The following is a 6,433-nucleotide window of genomic DNA, read 5'->3' as shown; positions in this document are numbered from 1 at the left end:
TACATCATTACGTTATGTGGTTACATCATTACGTTATGTGGTTACATCATTACGTTATGTCAATATTTCTTTATGTTATGTGGTTATATCATTATGTTATGTGGTTACATCATTACGTTATGTGGTTACATCATTACGTTATGTCAATATTTCTTTATGTTATGTGGTTATATCATTATGTTATGTGGTTACATCATTACGTTATGTGGTTACATCATTACGTTATGTCGATACCTCTTTATGTTATGTGGTCACATCATTATGTTATGTGCAAACATCATTATGTTATGATAAACTTTCAAGTGATCGACATTGATACAGATGCAAAATAGCGCGCTAAAATTCACAAATTCAAACAGAGTGTTTCCTGGATTACTTTTAAAATGAAATTGGGTTAGGGATGGTGACTGATTTGTGCCATTTTAGAATTTGTCGTCTTTTCGTTCTTTCGAGGTGAAAAGACGACAAAACAATAATTAGCGACTTTTCGCCTCTAAAAAAAGCCCGAAAGACAACAAAATACATGTACAGGTTTCCCCGTTATTTTTTCTGTCTGACTTTATAGGAATTCAATATGAAATTTGCTGATCGTTGTGGATAATCATTAATTACATATACAAAGAAGGAAACTTTTAGAATTAAATTATGGTGCTCAGATAATTGTATTCTACTGAAGAAATCTCTTTGTGTGAATGTTATACCAGGCACGTTAAAACAGGGGGTTGGGGTGGGCAGGGTGCCTGGTGTATCCCCTCTTTACAATTTACTTTTTCGTTATTTTAACACACAAATCCCGTATTTTCTACATGCAAAGTCCGATTGATTTGTTGCCTCCTCCCCATTTTTAAAAATAGTAATGAAAGGCAGTTGATGTTTGAAGTACTGAATTGATTGATGAATTATATATATTGTTTAACGTCTCTCTCGAGAATATTTCACTGAATATGGAGACGTCACCATTGTTGGTGAAGGGCTGCAAAATTTAGGCCTATGTTCGGCGCTTACGGCCTATGAGCAGGGGAGATCTTTTTCGTGCCACACCTGCTGTGACACGGGACCTCGGATTGCCCTATTATGACAAGCAAGGAGTACTGAGTACCTATTCTAACCCGGGTCCCCACTGGAAGTGCTGAATTGAAGAATACGTGTAGTGAACTAATTTTGCCCCCCCCCCCCTCCTACGATTTATAAGATAATGAGATTTTATTGCTTATCAACAATTCTATTGCAAGTGTGAAGTGAACCTCGGATGACCCTTCCCCTACTTTAAAAAACAATGCTACGTGCTTGTATATCACAATATCAAGAAGGAATTGTTAAACTTAGAGTTTCGTGCAACTTGAGAGACTTTTAGTACTTTACAATTGAATATTTTCATGTCCAAACCCAAACTATTAATTTTCTTTTTAAAAATTCTAATTGAATTCAAATATGAACACCGATATCACTCTTGTAAGTTTCCACTATATTATAAATACAATTTGTTTAAATAGTTGAAATTCATGAATGCTTGTTAGCCAACACTTAGTGATCAATGTTCTTTCCTCCTGTCGAATAACATTGTACATCGAAATAGGACATCTCGCGTGCGTGCGCGCTCTCTCTCTCTCATGTATGTACACGCAAAGTGACGGTAAATATTTGTCAATCCCGAAGAGACAACAAAGTTTGAAAGCTGCACTATATTCCCTCGTATATACATGTATATATTTTTTGTGTAATCAAATGTCTATTTTGGATTGTGCATGTCATACCCGTATCACCCCCAAAATATATGTTATTGATGATTAATCTTGCTTGTATATAATTATCTATAAATATTGAATTGTGAATGCAATTTATCCAAATAGATGCACTGTGTACATGCGCATGCATGATCAGAAACTGCAAAAAACCTTGAGCGGTCAAGCATTGAATAAGGGGAAAATATTCGACTTAGATATTTCCCGATTCAACTGGAGACATCCTTATTGGCACGGGTTCAATCACAGGCACCTGAAGTATGGACACTACTACTCACCCCCCCCCCCCCACCCCACCCCACCCCCACGCTTCTGATTTTTCTTTGTAGCGATCTGTGGACTCCCTGTCTATCCCATTTGTAATCTTTTAACACTTTTTGCAAGTTTCTACCGTTATTTTATCATACCGGTAGAACGCCAATCTCTAAAGCTTACAAAAAGCGTGAAACGATTACATAAATCGAAATTGGGATGGGATAGACAGGGAATCCACACAAAAATCAGAAAGGAGGGGGGGGGGGGTAAATAGTGTCCATACTTCAGATCCCTGTGGGTTCAGCGTGTCGCAATCTGTATAATGGAATCACAACTGTCGAAATAAAAACGGAGTTTATGATTTTGTTTCGTAGATTTATCAGCAGAACGAGTATCTGCCATTTTAAAAGTACACATACATGTAAATAGCTGTCCGCATTTAATGCGTTTTCTAGGTAAGTATGCTACGTGCATTACTTATGTGTATGTACTGTATTTTGCAAGCATTGAATGTGTTTTATGTATACGATGCTCTTTGTGTATTTCATTCTATCAGTATGCAATTGGCAAATAATTTCTTCGCGTTTATTTCATGTTATTTACATGATACAGTCGCTTTCATTTTGTCGTCTTTTCGCCTCGAAATAACGAAAAGACGACAAATTTTAAAAAGGGCACAGGCCAGACAATGTAATAATTCTGAAAACACAACGTTTGAAATTAATCGTGCCATTTTGCATCTGTATCAATCTGGATCACTTGAAAGTTTATCATAACATAATGATGTTTGCACATAACATAATGATGATACCACATAACATAAAGAAGCATCAACATAACGTAATGATGCAACCACATAAAGTAAAGAAGTATCGACATAACATAATGATGTTACCACATAACGTAATGATGTAACCACATAACATAAAGAGGTATCGACATAACGTAATGATGTTACCACATAACATAATGATGAAACCACATAACATAAAGAGGTATCGACATAACATAATGATGTTACCACATAACGTAATGATGAAACCACATAACATAAAGAGGTATCGACATAACATAATGATGTTACCACATAACGTAATGATGTAACCACATAACATAAAGAGGTATCGACATAACGTAATGATGTTACCACATAACATAATGATGAAACCACATAACATAAAGAGGTATCGACATAACGTAATGATGTAACCACATAACGTAATGATGTAACCACATAAAGTAATGATGTAACCACATAACATAATGATGTAACCACATAACATAAAGAGGTATCGACATAACGTAATGATGTAACCACATAACGTAATGATGTAACCACATAACATAAAGAGGTATCGACATAACGTAAGGCTGATTTACACTATAAGGCAGAAACGGCGTTCCATACATATCTATGTAGCCATTATCATCTGCATACAGTGTTTAAATCTCTCAACTGATTCGATACGCAAGAGCTAGTTCTGCGATGTTACAGAAGTTTCAACAGTCTCATTTAAAGTCAGCATTTCGCAAATTCTATGGTCGTTATAACGATTTAGTTTGCCAATACAACCTATCATTGGGTCAAATGCTGTCTGATGTGTTTCATATCGATTGTTAAACCGTTCATGGCACACTGATTTTGACTACGATTACTCCGTGTACCATATCAAGATATATGGCGGATGTGACCCGGGTCGACAGGGGATGCTCACTCCTCCTAGGCACCTGATCCCACCTCTGGTATATCCAGGGGTCCGTGTTTGCCCAACTCGAATTTGTATTCCTTTTAGGAGATTGATCATTGTTCGTTATCTTCACCTTTCAAATAACTATACAAACTAGAGCTGCGGAATTAATACCCCGAACTCTAATTCCTCACCCCGCAGGCCAGGCTCGTCCTTATTGCGGCATATTTGAATTGTTCTACAGCAGAAGATCAGAAAGACGCCACGGTGGGTTTCAACATTATTCATGCATCTCCTGATTACAAGCGACAGTTCAGGGTACTATGGATTCCTTAATTGACCTCGATTCTGATCGCGACGATCCACCATGATCAGCTATTAGGCCAAGTAAAATTAATTAGTAGATTATCATTCAAACTTCACAAAAAAATGGGGCGGGTGGGAGGATTTTATTTTTATTTTTTATTTTTCACCATTGTATTCTTGACCTCGAAAATGCCTTCTCTCATTGAGAAAAGGCTTTATAAATCATAATTACATGTGTATTTGGGTTTCTAAAAGGCAAAGTGAAACAAAGTACGTTTACGATACCGGACCAGACATAAAAATATCCGGAAATCGTAATTTTGAAAAATAAAAAAATCGGGGCGGGGCGATTTTCGAGGGGCGGGCGGGAATGATAATCTACTAATTAATTTTACTTGGCCTTATGGATTCGCTATCTAAACGACCAGAAATTCCACAGCATCGTTTCGGTCACCAGAAAATCATAGAGCTTTTATCCCTGTGTAGACACCAACCAACGGAGCACAGGAATGTGAAAAGAACGTACATTTAACGACCTTGGACCAAGTAAGAAATCTATGTGAAGTCCACAAAACACATATAGGTGTGAATGCTGAACCCGACAACATATCAAAGTCAGGGTAGTGTATAAATAGGGTACAAGAGAGAAAAAATGACGACTTTAAGGAGCTCTGCAACATGAATTAAATTTAATCAAGGCAGACCGCCCCACCCGATAAAGATATTCACAAGATGAAATTGGTATCACTTGATAACAACATCATAATATTTATTTAACAAAGGGGGTCATGCTCTATTTATAAAAAAATTCTAGTAATTTGTAAGATATATACGTTTGTGTGCAACCCGATCTCTCGTTTTTTAAGGAACAAAACTGTTAAATTGATCGAGACATAAAGTTATTTCTGCGGTTGCCACCTAAATGCATCGTTGCGTGTCATCTGCATTGTGCATCTGCATTGTTCAGGAATTTTTCGAAAGCTTAAAATTCAATGATTTTACAGATAATATGTTGGAGGAAAATTTCTTCAAGCCGACAATGGAGACATTATGCATGACTTTGTGAATTTGATATTCATAACAACATACGAATGTGAGGTACCTCCTACATGTAGAAACCATTAGCGTTTTATCCTGTATGTGTTTTCCTCGTAGGAGCATTTGACAGAAATTTGATTTTTATTTTACTTTGGCTTTTTCTTCGATCATGTTTTGAATATACATAGACCTATACCAAATATTTATCAAACATCTTAATAAATCTCCAGTGTAGGAACTTTAAAACCCAACTTTATTTGTGATAGTATATGGGTTAGAACTCAGTAACATACATACAAAAACTGATCTCTCTTTCTCAGATGAAAAGAAAATATTACATGAATAAAGCGGACGAATCCCTACTCTTCTAGTTGTAAATACTGGTATGGCTTTAACTAATTTTCAGTCTCAAGTTGAGAATGAATTACAGTTTGTCTAATTTGATGCGTGTAAATGGATTTCTTTGAAAAATTTGGAATCATAATACGGGGGGGGGGGGGGGGGGGGGGGGGGGGGGGGGAGATTTCACAAGATCTTATGATATTGTACGATTAAGGAAACCAATCTAATTAAAATTAGATCCTATGATCCACTCTATACTACTATCACTACACATAGGCGACAGTAGATGAGCGGATCATAGGATCTAATTTTAATTAGATTGAAGGAAAACTCGGGTCAAAGGAGGGGGGGGGGGATCCCGCCCCCTTATTCCGCCTATAAACATTTTTAAAATCACACAGATTTTTAAAATCTTAAAATTAATCATGTTCTTGTTATTTCTTTCTTTATGTCCTAGGGTATATAAAGAATTTACAATATATGCAGCATATCTTATACAAATAATCAAAGAGTTTGCATAAGGGTTTGGTCAATATAATTTATCACTATTGTTGGACCAGTGCAAATGGGCATGGGACAAATAGCTTGAGACCCAAAATGAGGATAAAGAATATTTTTAGATCTTGTTTATAAAACAAATTCATATGAAAGTTTAAAAACATATAGTCTAGGCCGATTTGCTTTTACATGCAATTTCACATTTAATGAAATTTCCGAATCAAATGAAGACAATATTTAAACAAGAGAGAGAGAGAGAAAGAGAGAGAGAGAGAGAGAGAGGTGTTTCTTTTTGTGTCAGAAGTCAGAAGTTGATCTCAGCACTTTTATGATATATCAATGTAATAAGAATATAAATATATAAACATCAAGCACCACCATACACTGTACATCGTTGCAGTTTTACATTTACTGCAGCTGGTCGCAATAATTATGTAAATTAAACGCAGTGCTAATCCGAATCAGGAAAATATGTAGGGGCGATTTCAAGGTAACAATATAAAATGAACATCACCTTCGTGCAAACTAGATATGATAAATGCAGAGTGATTTGATATGAAAAAG

This window comes from Ostrea edulis, chromosome 9 (genome assembly GCF_947568905.1).
Source record: "Ostrea edulis chromosome 9, xbOstEdul1.1, whole genome shotgun sequence".
Taxonomy (NCBI): Eukaryota; Metazoa; Mollusca; class Bivalvia; order Ostreida; family Ostreidae; genus Ostrea; species Ostrea edulis.
The sequence above is the reverse complement of the archived record's forward strand: the minus strand, read 5'-3'. Positions refer to the sequence as shown.